The sequence below is a fragment of the Chenopodium album genome, chromosome 18 (genome assembly GCF_948465745.1).
Source record: "Chenopodium album chromosome 18, dcCheAlbu1.1, whole genome shotgun sequence".
NCBI lineage: Eukaryota > Viridiplantae > Streptophyta > Magnoliopsida > Caryophyllales > Amaranthaceae > Chenopodium > Chenopodium album.
Genome location: NC_137851.1, coordinates 42,554,405 through 42,574,586, shown reverse-complemented (window position 1 = coordinate 42,574,586; position 20,182 = coordinate 42,554,405). Strand labels below are relative to the sequence as shown.

The 20,182-nt window shown below is 33.3% G+C and overlaps 1 long non-coding RNA gene across 2 annotated transcripts; it reads left to right on the top strand.

Annotated features, from left to right (window-relative positions):
* Positions 1-10,953: 10,953 nt before the first annotated feature.
* Positions 10,954-15,618, top strand: LOC145592416 (uncharacterized). 2 transcript variants are annotated; one of them, XR_014102412.1, is made up of 8 exons: positions 10,958-11,165; positions 11,357-11,465; positions 12,298-12,361; positions 12,717-12,923; positions 13,409-13,554; positions 14,144-14,218; positions 14,581-14,714; positions 15,234-15,618. It is a non-coding gene; the product is annotated as an uncharacterized LOC145592416 (long non-coding RNA). The 2 variants fall into 2 exon arrangements; XR_014102411.1 differs by having other exon boundaries at positions 10,954-11,165; positions 13,409-14,218.
* Positions 15,619-20,182: the final 4,564 nt, after the last annotated feature.

Sequence of the window (20,182 nt, the reverse complement as noted above, 5' to 3'; positions counted from 1 at the left end):
CTTTCGTGGGCTCAACAGGAAGCTAATGTCAGTGTAATCACTGAACCACATGGTGATCATGAACATTTTGGCCATGTGAAAAATGTCATATCTTATGACATTCTCAGAATGGCTGGCATTATATAGCCACATTAGCGGGTAATGCATCACTGTTTGCTTCTATTGCATCCTTTGAAATGTTTATGCCTTTTTAAGTAGTTATTTTGTACTATATGTAGAATACAACAACTAATGTCTTAATATTTACTGATACAGTAGGACAATTTTAAGAGACTGCCTATTTTTTGCATTTTGACATTATTGACCAATTTATAAAAATTCAGATTCAAATGAGATATGATTTCTAAATATACATGACTCATTCTTATAAGGGATTTAGGAGAAATTTTCTGACACGTTCTATTTTGCACTGTTTGCTCCCTTTGTAGTGACATTCTTAGACTGCTTGCATTTATTTAGTTGTATCATCAGGTAATAAGTCACTGACTCCTTATATTCTACCATGCTACTGGTATCTACACCCTTTAGCAACATTCTTTCTGTTATAAGTCTAATCATCCTGAGTCTAGGCATTGTCTGATACAATAGGATGCCTTTTGTAGCCTAGTTCTTTTTTTTTCCCTCCAAATATGCTATCATCCAAGTATCCTTATAAGAGGATATGCTATTATATATTTAATGTTAAAAAAAAACAAAATAAATTCATTCTCTCTTTTTTAAACCATATTTCTTAAATTCATTTGCAACCTTGCAGTAACATGTTTCTCAAGCTAGAATCTTTATCTAATCTACAGTGCTACAGAAACATGTTTCTCAAGCTGGAATCTTTATCTGTAGTGCTACAGCAACATGTTTATGATTCTGGAATTGCAAAACCAGATGGTCCTTTGTTCTTATGTAAAAACTAATAGCCTACTGTAAGAATTTAATAGAAGGTGCTTCTATCAGATAGATATAGATAGATATGTGTGTGTTTTAAGACTCTCCTATTAAGTGCATAGCACTTACTTTGGTACAGTAGTGACAATATTAATTTGTTCTGACCATGCTACATGTCTCACATGGTAATGTAGTAGCAAAATCTCTAGATGATATAATCAAATAAGACCACATGGCTTTTTAAAAAAACAAGGACATATTAAATTGAGTTACAATCTACTGACAAACATCTATGAGATCTTGTTAAAAAACAAAATAAGTGAATGAGAGGAAAAGGAAAGCCAATTGACTATAGACTTTTAAACCCCCTTGAAAAAATTGAAATACAGTTAAATTTTACTGTAGTAATATTTAATGAAAATGAGTTTGTTCAGTTTGTGGTCATGTACAAGTATAATTTAAAATTTTCAATTGTATTTATGTAGTCGGATAAAGTGATACCGTTTTTTAGGATTGAGTAATAATATGCTCTATATTGATATGAATAATGATTGGCATAAATTTTATGAATTCAATCACGGTAAATTTTATATCAAAATCAATTAAAATTGGAAATCGATATTTACTAACACGACTTATGCTCATGTCGAGTCATATATTTTAAAATATAACACACATAAACTACACAAATTAAATATAACTTGCTCTACAACATAAAATCTTTGGCTAAAATGGCTAAAAATAAATATGCAAGTACATAGTAAAATATTGAATTCAAGTACATACTACACACCTATAAAGTATGAAATTAGTCACTCTAGGAGCATGGAATGCTAATTTTATGCAAAAAAAAAATACAACAGACCGCTATTTACATACACAGTAAGTTTGAGTAGAGTAACCCTTATCTATCGTCGTGGAAGCTGTTTCTAGGAAAGATTATGGTTCTCGGGTATCTAATCAATTAATCCATTCCTCTAGATTCAGGCCCCTATAAATTCGTTGTTACAATTGAGCTCATGTTAACATCATAATCTAGAACAATAATCTAAAACAAAACACACACACACACACACACACAAAAAAAAAAAAAAAAAAAGAAGCAAGGAGAAGGAGCTCAGTAGGATAATCAATTCCCCAACACCAACGTTGCTGTCATATTCCTTGGCTCTGTTTGCTGGCAGGTATGAACACACTACATAACTTTTCAATTTCTTTGTTTTAAATTTACAGTCAAATTGAGACCCAAATATTTCTAGCTAAATATTAATCTATACACTTAGATTTATCATAGCATTTATTGTAGAACACTAGATACTATATGTTAAAAAAAAAAGGCATTTTTTTGTCTGCATTCAAGCTGCTTATGTGATTTGGTTATTAATCCTATCCTTTTAATGCAGATGCTATTGTTATAGGTCAATTGGAACCCCAATTTTACATGCACCATGTATTTAGAAAATAATTATTCCATTACAAAACCCTAGAAATCTAAGATTTGGAACAAAAAATAGTTTTGTATAGCAAATGACAGTACACAAGGTGGATTAGTTCAAATATTCAAAATTAATAATGCTAAACATGTATGACTCTTTTTAACATATCTATAATTGTTATGTTAATTGATTTAGCAATGCTCCACATTTATACTATGAATTCTTTATTTTAATTGATCTTTGATTTTATTAAACTCATAGGTTTAGAGATTAACATTGATTTAATTGATATCATACTCAGTCTTAGGTTTTCCCGCGAATTATTAACCTAATTGTTGTTATTATGCTTGCTAAATTAGATTGAATTGATGGTTATTTCTGTACAAATGGGATTCTGAGGTACATGATGCAATCCCTTTGTGGCTATTAAAAAAACAAGAAAAGTTTTAAATACTAACTTATTTTAAAGATTTGGGTGTTAGGATTTATATTCAATGTGTTCAAATTATACTACCTATGAAACAAATTAATAGCAAGTAATTTCCTTTGCTATAAAGTTGACACCAACAAAAAATGGTATTTGTAAATAATTATTATTCACAAATCAGTTTCTGTGTAAAATATGAATATTATTATTATTATTATTATTATTATTATTATTATTATTATTATTACTATACAAACCAATTTTTGTAATTACTATACACACATCAGTTTTTGTAATAATTATTGTTATTATAATCAGTTCTTGTATAAAATCCTCTTTTCTGATGGCTGCTAATTATTATACATAAGCTAGCTATGATCCTGCAATAATCTTTCTACCAAATACATTTTAAGTAAATATTAGTATTTCTTCTGTAGAATTGTAAAAGGTTATGTATATTTCAATTCATTATACCTAATTTAGTATTTTTCAAACAGACAATTCTCTTATGGCACCTCAACGAAGGTTTCTGAATGAACTCGATACATCGAGTAAATCATATAAAGTAAAAGTAAATATTGAAGAAAAAGGTCGACAACAAAAATTTGAAAAGATCTTATACCAGTACATAATAGTACAATATGACAAGGTATATTCTAAACATGTCTTATACAAATACACATTTAGCTTTCTATAAATCATTATGTGCAAATATATGATGCAATGTTCTTATTGTGTATTATAATAGAAAATTGCATGAAGCTCACGCTCTTTGGTGATCAAGTTGAGGCATATAAACATGTCATTTTGTTCAGAGGCAATTATGACATCGCTAATGCCTTGATCAGACCACTTGATCCACAATATAGGCAAAAGGAATCAGATCTTCCATTTCAGATGGTATTATGAAGCAGAACTTCCATCAAATCTTTGGATCTTGAAAGAGAAATAATCTTTCCTAGATACCAATCACTTGCTTCTATTCCAAGAGTTGTTGATGATGATGCTAGACATGGTATACAACAAGTTTGAACTGCTTTTCCAGTCCATATATATACATATATCCTGCTTGGCATCTAAAAGTTACTTACACTTTTCTTTTTGTTGTAGATATACTTGTTATTGTCCTGTATGTTGCAAGAGAACCAAGGAAGATTGTAACAACTCTGAATAAGGAGTCTTTTGTTCGTGACTTAATGATGATAGACCATAGGTAATTGCATCTACTACTCACATATTTAGCTTAGATATTTCATAGCCACCAATCCTTATACTCAAATATATATATATATACACACTTTCATCAGCCAGTAAAGGTCTGCACCTTGAACGATTTGTCTGGAGAAGAATGTAAAACACTGGTATCAGATAGTGACTCATTTAAGGTTATTGGAATAACAGCTCTACGTCCTATCACTCGCAAAGGTAACTCATGATATAGCTTACAAGCTGCTTGCCTTACCTTCCTTAATTTAGAGACTATCAATAACATGATATACACATAATAACATCTTAAAATCACAGGCTTTTAGATTGAGTGAACCATGTCGACTGAGGTAATCAGAAATCCTGAAGGTGAAAAAGCAGTTGCATTGGCCGAGTGGTATACCAATTTAAACTTTCTTACATTCAAATTTTCATTTAAGATGTTATAATGATATTCTGAATAATAACTATTACACCTTTTAATAATAGGGCAAGGAAACATTGATGTGTATTAATTGATCAGCAAAATAAAGTTACAGCTGCCTGGAATCCACCTACTGAGAGAATTTTAACAACCATAGACCGCATTAGAACAAAAAGGTATATTTATATGCTACTGTTCTAAATTAGCTTGATGATATACAAGTGATATCATTTGATTTAATACTGCCAGAATCTTTTGGATTTAGTGGTTTTTGTAGTGATTCATATTGAATTGTAATTGACTATAATATACATGTGCAAATTTACATATATAGTTCAATTAAGGTATAGGATGAAGTTGTAATCCAAGTCTAAGAATTTGTTGATGCAATAAAAGCTTTAGATGACTGGAAAACTAGAGGTTAGATGGCATGTTATAGATAGCCTCCAAATAAAATCTCTGAATAACACCTTATCACTTTAAACATTAATATCATGTATTGACAGCATCCCTTTTCACTCAATGATGAGCATGTTTGTGTATTCATTATAGTTCTCAGAATATAAACATTCCCTACATTTAAGAAATTTGAATTTCGTAAGAAAATAGGATCTGCCAACACAATAATATAATCATTTATATCATAATGCAGGCAACAACTACACTTCCACAAGAAATATACTAGCTGAGAGTTGTAGCGCCAGATCTTACATATGAAAGGCTCAGGGCATACATTAGATGTTCTCACAATGGCAAACGTACACACTTGACTGTTTGAGAAAGCTTTAATTGCATAGCTTGTGGACGAAACGAAGTATCTGCTACACACTGGTAAAAAAAAAAAAAGAAAAAAAGGCTCCACTACTAAACTATTGTAATACTGAAAATTTTGTAAGCATAGCAAACACAAACTAATTTATAAATTCCTGCAAAGCAACAATCACTTTCAATGTCTCTGATGGAACGGGGACATTACAGCTTACTACATTTACTGAGAGTTGTGTTCCATTACTTGGGATGTTAGCTGAAGATCTTTATCAGATGAAGATACTGGTAAATAATTAACCACCTCTAAATCATGATAGCATATAAAATTGCTTTCCAAACTAAGCCAATACTATATCTATTTCAGGAAGAAAACTGACAAGTTTAGCTAAATTGCTTTCAAACTAGCAACTACTTATTTTCTCATCAAGATTGGCCCTACTACTACTTTGGAGCAGAATAAGGTTCTGCAGTGGGGTCTGAAAAGTGTTGCAATGGAAGACACCAGTACAGCTGCTGCTATAGGAAGCAGCTCTACAGCCAATCCTGTTGTACCTACAGACAATGTTGTTGCACCTATAGCCAAGACTGCAGAGGCAACAAGTGATGCTGCACATGCTAATACTGGCACAGCTGCTAGCATTAAACCAAGTGAAGCAGAAGTTTTAAGCAAAACCATCAAGAAAGAGACTGTTCAAGCTATTGACCTGTCAATCTTCAGTTAAGAAGAGGAAGATGCCTGCATTTTAGTAGAAGCAATGGCTGCAACAAATCAGGTTGCTCAATCTCAAACTGGAGATTTTGGACATAAAAGAAAGAGATCTGATGTTGATGATGAGGCCGCCATCACTACACCAGCAAAAGATGTCATTGAGCCAACAACACAGGCAAAAGAGAAAATTTCAGACCCCGTCAAAGCAAAGGAAGCATAACAAGTCGCTTGTGTTGTTTTTAAAGGGAAAGCTGTTGGCATCCAGGGAAAAACAGGTGTTGCAGGGAAAACACGGGTTGTTAAGCAGGAAAAAGAGAGCAAGTGTCGAGCCCTCATCTTTCATGATGATGAGTCTGATGACATATAAAAAGCAGTAAACCAAACATGTGGCAGATCAGTTGGGTAACAGCTTCATCTATTAAATCTTTCCTAATATATCTACTCATTACGGCTAGGCTTTAATATTCAAGTTTTTGCATAATGTGACTTTCTTCTTATAATGGCTAGGCTTTAGTATTCAAGTTTTTTGCATGATGTGGCTTCCATCAGAAGTAGATATCCTTAGACTACTTGTTGTTAGATAGTGCAAGTTAAACTAAGCAAGTATGCATTATGGTTAAGCCTTTTGGAGAATGTGGTTTTGAATAGGAACAAGTTCCATCACAGTACATGTTCCTATATAACACCACTTCTTAGAGTATGAAATTAGACAAGTTGTTGTAATTAGTCTATCTTTTGCAGCCTGATTGTTAGGTATGTTTTACAAGATTATCAGGCATTATGTACTTAGAATATTATGAAGGAAAAGACTTTCTATCGTTGTAATATTGTAGCCAGATAACTTCAGGCTTATTATGTAAATATAATGTAAAATATTATTATGGTTAAATACTTCAAGTGCATTAGCTCTTTGCTTATCAGATTCACTACAGAAATGAGCACATAAATACACTAACTTATCATCAACTCTAGATATTTAATTGCCCAAAACTTATTTCAAATCAACACACTATCCTTTTGTCTATGCTCTACAACTCTTCTTTGCTATTCAATACAGTCAATAACATGCCCTAAAATTGACTTACTTTAATCATTTTAATGATTGATTTTAATGTAATTTTAATGATTGATTTAATTTAATCGTTAACCGTATTATCATTCACTATAGCTCTTACTATGAGAATAAGTTCTAAGTCTGTGTGTTCCTTTTGCTTCTAATCTATCACAATCTCTGGATAGTAATCAAGAAAGGTAAGATGCAATTATTTTACATTCTTTCAAAAGATAAACAAGTTAGTACATCAATTTAACATCGAATCTAGTAATCTCTACCTCTTTAGCAAACTTATATAGAACTAACTAAAGCAACATAACCTAATTAGTAACAGCAACCAAATAAATCTTTGAAAGAAATCATAAGCATTATGGATAATAAACAAAAATCAAAAACTAAATATAGAAAATAACATTAACATTTCTTTATAAACAATACTCCTTATTTTAGATAATTACACCCTACTATCTCTCTTACTAATTACATTTACAAGAGATTCATAATTATATACTTTTCTACCATAAGCTAATACTAAAAAAAAAAAAAAAAAAAAAAAAAAAAAAAAAAAAAAAAAACCCTAACAGACTTTAAATTCTGCTAACACTTCTAAAATTCATCAAAAAACAACCCACCAACAACAAACAAAATGCACTTCTTACACCTAATTCTTCACAGCAAATTTTCAATCAGAAATTTTCATAGCAAACATGGAAGAATCTTCACTTGTTTCTTCACTTTCTTCATGATAATTCCCAGAATCAGAATTCGAACCACTATCATCATCATCATCATCAACATCGTCATAGTCATCTCTCCCTGGTTCAAATGATGCATCTGACTCTACAGCAGCTTCTTGCTCAGTATGAGTTTCAGAATCAGAATTCAAATCACTTTCAGCATTCTCATCAATCTCGTCATCTTCCTCGATCTCATCTTCTTCTTTAGTTTCCTCCCCTTCCGCTTCTGCCTCACCTCCTTCCTTCTCGCCATCTTTCTCAACCTCATCTTCTTCTTTAGTTTCCTCCCCTTCCTCTCCTGCCTCACCTCCTTCCTTAGTTGTGATTTCAGCTTCATCACTGTCTGATTCAACAATAATAACTGGCCATTCTCCTCAACCATCCCTTTCAACTTCTCGTTTTCTTTTCTTGCTTGTTTCTACTTTTTCTTTTTTATTATTCTCTACCCTTGAAATTCCTTGTTGCAAAAATTCCAAGTGACAATTCATCTTCTTCGACATATCCATGACATACAAACAGAAACTTGTAGCATTCTCTTCCTGTGATTTTGACTCATTAGGTCTTCCGATTGGTGATGCAAATTCCTTCCCAGAAGTGGCGGTGCTATCAGTTCTAGCAATTGTTTTTTGCAAAAAAATAAATCACAAACACAGAAGGGAAAAAACTTTGAAAAAAAAAGAAAGAAGAAAAAAGAAGATGAAAGACAGAGCAGAGGAGCTGAGCAAAAATTATGCACCACGCAAGAGAAGTACCACAATTGACCAATCAAAAGCAAGTTCAACAATCATGACAAAATCTTGAAAGAATATAAACCTTATGACTTCCAAAGTACAGCTTTTCAACTCTTTTACATCAATATATCCTATTCTATAAATGTACGTACATTAAAAAATTCTAAATATAGAAATTAGCTTTTCGTAAATTTCCTTATATGCACAATATTTATACACACGTGTGTTAGTCGTGTTTTCTATTTTAAAGTTGTACCATTTACGAACAATAAAAATTTATAAATTTTTAAAAGCAGGAAAATCAGATTTTTAATCACCATTAGACTGCACCCCACAAATTTATAACAACTTACGATACATCTATATTCCCTAATTTTCAAAACAAAAAACTTTTTAATTTTAAAAAAAAAGATAATACCCAATTACTAAGACTGATATTTACCCGATATTAGATAACACGGAGACAAACACAATACAAATTCATTACATTTTACGAATTCGGACATAATCTAACCCGATAACCACCTAGCTTATGATTACATTGTGTGTTACTTCTAATATTTTTGCTCTTACCAAATTTTCCCACAATTCAAAATAGTTATCTTAGATAGCAACAACCACACCCATTTTTAGTAACAAGTAAAACAGATCCTTATGCCACATCCATTGAAACCTTCGATTTATCTCAATCCGGTATTTTTGAATAGGGCTATCGCGCGCGACGGCACAACTAGTATATCAATAAAAAACATCACAATCAGCATGCCATTTTCGTAAATAAATTAACAACTTTTATTAAAATACGGGTCTCACAAATGTTAACTTATTTACAAAAATTTCATGCTAAATGGGATGTTTTGTTGATTTATTTATGAAAATGCCACTAAATAAATAATTTTTGTTCATCACAAAGATGAACTTGTATTTTCTCGAGAAACCAGATAGACTTCGTTCAATTCATAATTTCATATGTTGGCTTAACAGGCTAATTTTGTGGGCTTTATTGAATTCTGGTGGAACATTATATGTTGTTAATCTGTACATAATTAAGTGGGATAATGTGTATGGAATTAAGCAAGTGGGAGTAGGATTAAGGGGTCGTTTGGTTCACACGGGATAACTGGAATGGAATGAACAAAGAGAATGGAAAGAAACCCTTTCCATATAATATGTTGTTTGTTTTTAAAAATCAAAGGCAATCATTACCACCACCGCACAACCCCTCTTTCCCACTTCTCTAACCACTCCACCACCCAGCCACCACCTCACCGCTCGTTGTCGTACCTCCCCCATCCATTGTCGCCCGTCGTCGCACCTTCCCCACCTCACGTCATCCCCTCCCTTCCCCCCGAAAATATCTCCCTACCCTGAAAAACCTTCCCTCGCCTACGAAAAACCCTAGAAAACCATCCTCGTCCTCTTAAAATCGCTGGTCGTCACTTCCCTTACCCTCAAAACCCTAGCACTAGGGTTTCGAGGTTAAGGGAAGTGACGGTCGACAGTTTTAAGGGGACGAGAATGGTTTTTCGTGGGCGAATAAAGGTTTTCCGGGATGGGAGAATTTTTCTGAGGGAGGTGCGACAAAATCTGGATTGGAGATGGGGAGGTGCGGCACCTGCTGGCGGGGACTGGGCGAGCTTTGATTATTTCCACCTAGTTAAACTCCGTGTAGAAGGATTATATGATGATTTGATGATTTCCACCTAGTTAAATAAGTGGCTGGTGTGTGTAGTGGTGGCTTAGGAAAGGGAATGGAAAAGTCTAGGGGGTGGGGAATTAATGTAGAAGGATTTTGGGTAAACTCAATAATAAAAATGGGTAAAGGGAATGAAAAAAATGACAAACAAACAGCAACAAAGGGAATGAGGCATGTTCATTCCCTTTTCCTTTGATTATTAACCCCAACCAAACGGCCCCTAAATTTTTTGTTTAATGATTTCCACCTAGTTAAACTCCATATCTCTTGTTTCACAAAAAAAAAAAAAAAAAAAAAAAAAAAAAAAAAAAAAAACCTCCTTATCCCTTTGTGCTTTTTTTTTTTAGAAAATCTATTGTGCATCTTTCCAAGTTGAGATCTCAACAATCCACGCTGATGTTTTGATCGACTAGTTGATGACAAATTCCAGACCCATAGGAATCTAAATCACATTCCCAATTATTATAAGAACCCTAAAAATAAAATTCTTCCCATCCATGGATGAGAATAAAAATCCCAGAAAATTGGGACAGACTCTCACAAATGGAGAGAACAAAACAAAACAAACAAACCAAAACGTAAAACAAAAAAAAAACTAAATTGAATTAAAGAAAAAGGGTCAAAAATAGTCTAAGAAATTAGACTATTTCCGGCCTAAACGGCCAAGAAAACTAAAAACCTAGAAGAAAGGAGAGAGAAGAGAGAAAAAGAAAAAGAAAAAAGGGGCGGCTTATTACCAATATATATATTTACCTTTTCTAAAAAAAATGAAAACCTTCCTACTGTAGCTTAGGAACAGTATTTTGCTTACTATTGAAAATGAATAGTGATAGGACGTTTTTGCCCTTTCAAACAGTACAACTTTACATTCAGCTCACTCATCATTTCTATTCTCAGTTCTCACACTCAAAGCCATCTTCAGTATTCTAAAGAGAGAAAATATGTCCCTTTAGTATTCTTCACCTCCTTCCGCAACGATGGTGACGGGCTCAAAACCACCGACAACCCTTTCGACAGGGTTATGTTCCTTCGATTCCTCCGGTTCTAGCGCCGCGGTTGCTAAGGTTACGGTTGTGGAAGATGATTCCCGATCTCAAGGTATAATTCTCTCTCTTTTCTATTTCTTTTTCTAATTGATCCATTGAAGCAGCTTCTAAGATACGATGATTGTTTTTTATAATCATCGAAAATCATTTCTCGATTGTTTAATCATTTACGTAAATTAGGATTCTTATTGGACTTGGATTTGAAAGATCAAAATCCCTAGATTGAAATATGGTTTGTTTCAGATTTTGGATTCTTTAGAACCCTCATCGCATAAACAACGGGCCGGAGAAGGAGGTGGGATTTTATTTTAAGGTGCTCTGAAAAGCACTTTAATGGTGCTTATGAATTCAGGTATGAATATATGTTTTTGAATTTACATTAATTTGGGATTTCTATCTGCAATTTGTTTAGGCAAATTTTCGCTGTTTGTTATCAATTAATTGAGCTTCATGTTGTTTATATGGGTATTTGTTTGTGAGTTGAGTTTCGAGTTTTTTTAAATGAAAAATTGGATTTCTAGGGTATACTGTTTCTTCCCAATTTTAGAGATGCTTTGATCGGTGTTTTTCGTGTGAAAATTGTTGAGATTTTTAATTTCTGCATCTTTTTACTGGGGTTTTGTAAAATTTTGGAGTTTAGAGTAAGAAGACAATGATGAGGTCCAACAATGGTTGGGATGCGGAAGAGATGTGAGTTTTGTAAATTTGTTGCCTGTTCTGATTTTTCTGGGTTTGTTTGCTATGGGAGCTTAGTAAGAATATGCAAGTTTGACATGCTTTAATGTTCTCTACCGTCTGCATGACAAGCTAAATTAGTGTGCTTGGTTCTTTTTTTTTTTGGTTAACAGGAGAAAAAAAAAAGGAAAAAGAACCAAGCACATTAATTCATTGGTTCTTTTAGTTTTAATTTAATTGCTTGATTTATCAGGAAGTTGAGGGGACTAAAACCCAGTGTAATTAGATAATTGACGTGGGTGAAATTAGAGCTTGGGTTTCTATGAATAAGGGGTAAGATTATAATATTTGGGCCTAAAGTTCTGTAAAAAAAATCATAAAAATCTGGAGCTTTGGATGGAAATTGCAACAGGAATACAAGATTCTAGGAAATAGCTCATTAGTATTTTTTTTTTTTTTTTTTTGGTGGCTTTGAAGTTCAAAATTTAAGCTTAATTGTTGTTTTGCAGGATCTTGAATTCTTGCAATTCCACCCAACTGGTATCTATGGTCCTGGATACCAAATCACTGAAGGTTGATTTTACTCATACAATATATTTGTTCTTTTCGTTCTTTTGTCTAATGATTCTAAATGAACTTTGATTAATCATAACTGATCTGTAGAAGAAAATTTTAATTTGTTGTTTATTCCGAAGTATATTCTTTTTCTTTGATGATACCTTTTGCAGCTACTTCTTTCTGGATTTTTTTTTCTTTAGAAGTGATCTTTGATTTAAAATTTAAATTTGGATAAAATTTAAAAACAATGAGTAGATAAACATTGGTTATGACTTGAGTAGTTGATTTCAATTGTTTGTCATCCTTTGAGTTGAGGTAGCTGATTCGTATATATGTAGTATTAAACTGTACATTTTATTTCCTGAATCAGAGAAAATAGAGGACGAGACTGAGAAAGTCAAAGGCTTTTCAGCAGAGACAACGACACCCTTTAGAGAAAGACTTCTGATCTTAGGACGTCTAGCGAATGAAGAAGATCTCAGTTTGAGACTCCGAATGTAGTAGAGTCGTAGAGAAGAGCTAAAATGCATACAATGAGAAATCTGTCCTGTCAAGCCCTAAGCATGAGTTTTACTCAGTAAGAAAATTTCGTGTTTTCATAACTATAATCTGTGCATTTATATCATATGCTATGAAAATAATGGTTTTCTAATCTCTATAAGTCGTTGGTGGTAGAAGCAAAGCTTAGGAAAAGGGTGTATGTTGTAATCTTCCTTCAAATTCAGTTAATTATTCTGGTTCATACTTTACCATCTAAGTTACTCCTGAATTTAAAAATTATTTGTTAAAGTATTTGTGAATTCAGTCTTTTAGTTGTATGTCTTTTAGTTGTATGCTGAGCTACTACTTTTGTGGCATCTTTTCCGTTATCATAATGAGATATTTGTCCATAAAGACAAGGATTGATAGATGTTTACATTTCCTTAACTGAATTCTACTGAATAAGGATTTGTCACCATAAAACTTGAAAATTTTTCCCTCCTTTTTTTGACGGCTTGACACTTCTTTTGTTTTCTTTAACTTATTGGTTATAACTATTCTATCTTTGTTTTTAATATGCAGGAAAGACAGGAGCTCATAATATCAGAGCTTGTCTTGCAACGTCTTGATATATTGAATGAGGAAAAGTGGCTGCTTAAAATAGATTAAAGCTCCCAAAAACATTATATCAAGTAGCTTTTCTCACATTTGTTCAATAAAAAAAAAGGGTAGCTTTTCTCACAAACCTTAAAATAATTGTAGTTTTACATTACACTATGATATTAGAGGGATATGGTGATTATCAGTGACTACTTGCAAAAAAAATCAAATTTGTGTTTTTCCTATGTTCTTTTTACTGCAGTATTACGTTGGACTATGAAATGATAGTGATTACCGGAGACTATCAATCACTAGGCTCTTTGTTCTTTCATTCTTGTCTCAACATAAAGGTTCTCAAGATATCAGGCATTACCATTGCAAATTTGTAATGAAGATTAGAAGAGTGCTCATTTTTTTTAAAAGACTTTACCGAACAAATTAGTGACTGAATCGCTAATTACTCGACAAAATCTTAATTTATCAAGCCTAGGAATCATCTCAAATAGTAATTTATTTGTCATTGTAATTGTGCTTCTAATTTTAAAATATTTATTGGTTATCTATTGATGATAATGTTCACATATTACCTATGTTACTCGGACTAGGGTACTCATGGCCGACACGAGTACGTGTCCAAGTGTCCGACTCAACTATTTTGTGAAGATTTTCTATGATTTCTTGTATAATTGAAACTAACACATTTGAAAATGATCTTAGGATTAATTATGACTCATTTGAGGCTAAGTTCTTGAATGTCCATTGGAGCTCATCGATTTTAGTGGTTTTAAATAGGTATTTTTCTAATTTTATGGACATAAAGTCCCTTTTTAATAGCTTTTCGTGAAATTTGATGAATATATCTATTTTACTTGACTTGAATATTTGGTTTTTGAAATTGGGTCGTCGTCTCTCTTCTTCTCAAATGTTTCATATTAAGCTATATGATGATGCACCTGATTGATAGTATAAACTTATGAGTTACAAATGAGTAGATAGAAACTTACATACACTTCTAGCTAATTCTTCCATGCATTGGCTACCTTAGCTTTTTCTTTGAGCCTTACTACTTTATTTATCTTCTTTTCTATCTGCAAGCTTACCTCTACATATGTCAAACCACAATTCACTTTAGATTATGTTGCTTGTCGTGTTAGTGTTTATGGTTGGAGTGCAGCATGATCCTAGAAAGAGAATTGATTCTATAATAATGTAGTTTCAATTGCATTCTTGTGGTGTATCTTCAAATCTGACAACAAATCGTGGAACACTAGACATCCTTGCAAACAAGGTAACACTTTTATATTATTTCAGCAATCAATGTAAAGTATATCTATACTATTTAGCTTCAAATAAGTGCAAAGAGGGTTATTAACACTACTAGGGTGAATGTGGTAAGATAGTCTTTACAGTCAATCTTGAGTATTATCTGCAGTTAGCCAGTACCACAAAAATTCAGTACAAAAGTCATTATCCAAACTACTAAAGCCTTGAAGATTATCTGCAGTAAGCCAGTACCACATGAATTTGAAAAAATTGTACATGAAGGACATAAATACAGCAAACTAGGATTGTATAATCTTTGTCAATATTCTGTTAGAAACTAGAAAGTGAATTAGTAATCTGGCAGCCAGAAACTTACTAAACTGAATGTAGGGGAGGAAATTCATACATCAAATCTTTGTTATTCTTCCTTTATTACTTTTTGTAGTTTAAAAATATTTAACTTATTTTGTGCTATTTTCTCAGTTCACAATACACTGCTTTAGGTCTTGTGATACCGAATACTTACTGGTGGATTTGGTGTTAGGTTCTAGCCAAGGACGATGAAAATAACGTCACATCATTGTACATATGGGGAAAAATAAGAATAGAACTAGGGGCAAATAAACAGATGCAGCTAGAGAAGAGTTGGTCAAATTTCGTAAATATGCTCTTGATGACGGGGTTCTTGTTTAGCATGAAAAATCTGTAGCTAGAACCAGAAGGGGCATGACAAAGCAATGCTAGGACACGGAACTAAACCCAAGAGATCTATTCTAAAATCTTCAAGGCTGCTTGATGTGTTTAGTTTATTGCAAGCTTACTTGTACCTTTTTTCCCTTGTGTAACTAGCAATTTGCTTTTTAAAGACTACATACGTACTGTGGTGTTCATTAAATTTATATGTAACGTTTTCTTTACCTTTTGTTTCATTTTTCTTCACATTTTGTAAAATTTATTCTCAGAGTGTCCTAAATATGACATGCTATTGTCTAAGATATACTAAAGTTCAAGTACTCTACAATGCATTGTTATAGTTACAAACTTATATTTTTGCTTAGGAAATTTTGGAATTTGGTACCTCAAAAATGAGGGGTGTTGAATTTTGGTACCCGTTTAAAATTTAATTTTATTTTGGTACCCATCAAATTTTAAAAATATAGCTTTTGGTACTTTCGTCCATGTTCCGTTAACTTTTTCGTTAGTGGGGCCCATTATCTAATTAATTAATAATTTTTTTGTAAAAAAAAAAAAAACTTTTAAAAAAAAAATAAAACAAAACCCAGCCACTGCCACCCCTCTCCCCTCCCCGTCAGCCACCTTTCCCCCTCCCTTTGCCGGCTACCGGTGCCCAAACGTTCCCCCGGCACCGGCGACCTCACCCCCTCCCTTTCCCCCGCCGATCTCCCTCCCCTTTCCCACTCTTGGCTGCCCCCAAAACCACCCCTTACCCCTTTCCCCCAAATCAATTTGTTAGGGTTTTAGAGTTCAATTTATTTTCTCTCTCCTCAAATCATACAAGTTTCGGTGGTTTTGTAGGTTGTGTGTTGGTTTCGATGGTTTTGCATGTTGTAGTGGGCTGCATTTCGCATGGTTTTGTGTTGGTTTCGGCTAGCAGCTTTAGCGTTCGTTGTGGTGGTTTCTGTGGTTTTGTAGGTTGTGTGTTGCGGAGCTGCTGCAAATTGTGTGTTGTTGCTCGCCGACGGTCAGGTGGAGATGGAGGGTGGTTTCGGTGGTTTTGCAGGTTATGATTAGTGGTATTTGTGGTGGCTTTGTGTATTGGAGTGGGCTGCAGTGTTGCTGCAATAAAGGGGAAGTGACAGGTGGTTGTTGATGCGGTTCTTGTTGTGGGGTGTATTTGTGGTTGGAGTCGGTGGTGTGTTTGGAGGTGAAGGGGTTGTTTTCGGGGTCGCCGGCAGCCAATACGCGAGGGTGGGGGGGCTGATAGTGTAGTGGTTGAGGAGGAGGAAGGGGTGGCTGGACTATAGTTGGGCCCCACTAACGGAAAACTTAACAGAAGATAGACGGAAGTACCAAAAGCTATATTTTTTAAGTTTGATGGGTACCAAAATAAAATAAAATTTTAAACGGGTACCAAAATTCAACACCCCCCATTTTTGAGGTTCTAAATTCCAAAATTTCCTTTTGCTTAGTCAAATTGTCTGAAAGTCTCAAGTAATGTCTTACAAAGGTTATGCATCACTGATCTCTAACATGATCATTTCTATTTTCAAATGGTTTTGCATGGTTTTAGCCTTTAGGCCGTAATAATAAACAAGATGGACCTGAAACCATGCAAAACCATTTACATTTATAGTTCTAAGAGGGAATAGATAAGGGTTTTACACTATTTTTAACCTTTCAAAAATAGAAGTTTATTGTGCTTATAACCGTGTATCACATACCTATGTTGTTAATACAAAATTAGTCTTAAACTTATCTAACTAAAATCAAGATATCTAAATTAAATCAACTTTATCATTTTTATTTTTACAAAATTTTACTATCAATTGAAATACAAAAATTACGATAGCGTGCTCGCTACCACAACTAGTATAGTTTAAAGATGTTAATCATTGTTTTATTTTTGTAAGGAGTTTGTCAAGTAATGTAAGTAATCATCACATTCTTGAAATATATTAACACAAATGTCTATGTATAAAAGTTGGCCCACATCAATAATAGCCCAAAAAATGGAATGGACAGACAAATGAATATTACAAATTTTTACCTACACGGCTACACCCTTATGCAGGTAGTATTGTCTGCAACTCTGCATCCCCTTTCATCAAATGACGTCATCTTATAATTTTTCGGTTTAAAATTACATATAAAATATTCATTTTTATATATGAAAATGTTTAATTTTGTATCATTAAATATTTAATAATCCTGCTAATACGACGTGCTATATCCAAATTAGTATTTTTATTCCACTTTTAATTTTAGACAGTTTTTTATATTAATTTGTCTTATTGTTTAGTTAAATTAATAGGCTTTGTTTGAAAAAATATCATTTAAATATTATATATATATGCCTTACAAAACTATTATTGTATTTTAATTTAACAAATTTGGTATAAATTAAAAGTACATAGAATCATCGCCCTTGATATACGGTTGTACGACTACTTTTGACTTCTAGATGTTTGTGTATTTTCCTTGATACATATCTTTTTTCTCAATATATACATAATCGTCTTCATTTTTTTTTTAATTTCATTATCCCGTGTAATAACAGATTAAGACATTTTAAAGTAAAATGTTGGTAACAATCAAAATACACTATAAATAAAACAGGATAATGCAAAAAACATTTACAAAAATAAATTTGAACACATTTCCAGAAAATAAATATAGTTCAATATGAGAATGAACAAGTATATTTAAAGGAACATCTTTCAATACAAAAATGAACATATACTAATATTAAACAAACATCTTTAATACGAGAATGAACAAACATAAAAATTTATTGATCAATTTTTGAATATGATAACAAAAAAGATGTAACAAAAATTGAAACAAAAATTTTTTTTAATGCGAGAATGAAAAAGTATAAGGCATGCAAATGGCGAATCAACAAGGCATCAGGAAGCTCATTATTCAGATGGATATCAAAGCTTGTGTAGAAGCTATTAACAATGCAAATCAGCAACATGGAGAATGTATGCACATCGTTAATAATTGTCGTAGTCTTTGTAATTTGTTTTCTTCTTTTTCTTTTATTCATTAATATAGGGAGGGGAATAGAGTGGCGAATAGGCTCGCTTAAAGGTGGGCATGGGCCGTGCCGGCACGGGCCCGGCATGGCACGGCAGCCCACCTGTGGGCCGTGGGCCGTGCCGTGAACACAAATTCCGGATTTGGCACGGGCACGGCGGGTGGCACGGTTCCCGGCACGTGGGCCGGTACACCGGCACGGCACGTGGCACGGCCGGGCATGGCACGACACGAGGCCCGCCAGGCACGGCCCGTGCCAACTAGCCGTTGGAAGTAGTCGTTTTCCAACAGCTCTAAAACGGCTATAAAACGGCTAGTTTTAGGCCATTTTTCCCACCCAAAATCCTTATAAATACCCCATTTCTTGCTCCAAAATTTTCACAATTCATCAACTCATCTCTTCTCTCTTATTCTCTATTCTTATTCTCTAATACCTACAATCGTACTCTCTTTCTCTTTTGTGCAAAGAAAAAAAAATTCCTACTCTCTTATAAATTTTACATTTTTACTATTATTAGTCTACTACAAAAAAAAAAAAAAAAAAAAAAAAAAAAAAAAAAAATTCTTATATATATATACACTCGGGAAATTATAAATTCGAGAAATTATAAGTTCGGAAAATTATAAATTTGGGAAATCAATTGAAGCGTCATTGTAAGATCTAACTCAACTTTATTTTAATTTGTTATTGTTATTGTTATTGTTATTGTTATTGTTATTGTTGTTGTTGTTATTATTGTTATTATTGTTTTCTTGGAAGTTTGAACAACTTAATTATATAAAAACTACTTTCTATTTTTATTGTGGATAATTTAGATTGTTAGTGAAATCTGTCTAAGGCGGGACTTGGGCTCAGGACAACGTCGTTCCTAACCTCTCCTACCTGGGATCTCATTGACCTAAGTAATCTACTATTATTATAATTATTTTTGAAAACTTAATTTATATAAAAACTACTTATTAATTCTTATTGCTATTGTTATTATTATTGTTGTTAATTGTTATTATTATTGTTATTGTTAATTTGTTATTTGTATTATTATTGTTGTTGTTATTATTATTAAATATCATGGCATCAAACCCGAACACTTCCTCCTCTTCTAGAAAAGCCAAGTCAAAACGTAAGGAATCACCAAACCCAAACACTTCAATGCCCCCCCTAACACCTTTCCCTCCCCTAACATGCCTTTTCACTCCCCTAACATGCCCTTTCCAAACACTTCCACCCCTTTCTTTCATCCCCAAACCACGGGAGGGCACGAAAAAATGGATGATATGGCTCCTTGGACTATGCCTAGTTCGGGATTTCAACAAACCCAATTCTCACCTCATTTATACGGATCACAACATGAATTTTCTATTCCTAGTAACCAAGGTAGCCAAACACAACCCTCTGGGTCGAGTGAACAATCCACCCAAATGCCTAACACCCAAAATCCTAACATATTAGAGTGGTGTACCGAAGAGGAATTTGCTCAAACCAACCGAAAGAGTGAAGTTTGAGCACATTATCAATTGAGTAAAAATGGAACCCAAGCCCGGTGTCGGACTTGTAGTAAAATTTTCTCGGTCGATACCAAAGGACGGACGGGACACCTTAGTAGACATTCAAAAAGATGTGGTGGACCATCTAATGATCCAACCTAACCCAAAATTTCTCAATTCCATCCACAAGGCTTCATTTACAGTCATGAGAGAGATAGGGATGAACTTGGGAGAATGATTGTACATGCCGAACAACCTTTTCTTTTCGCCGAAAATGATGCCTTTAAC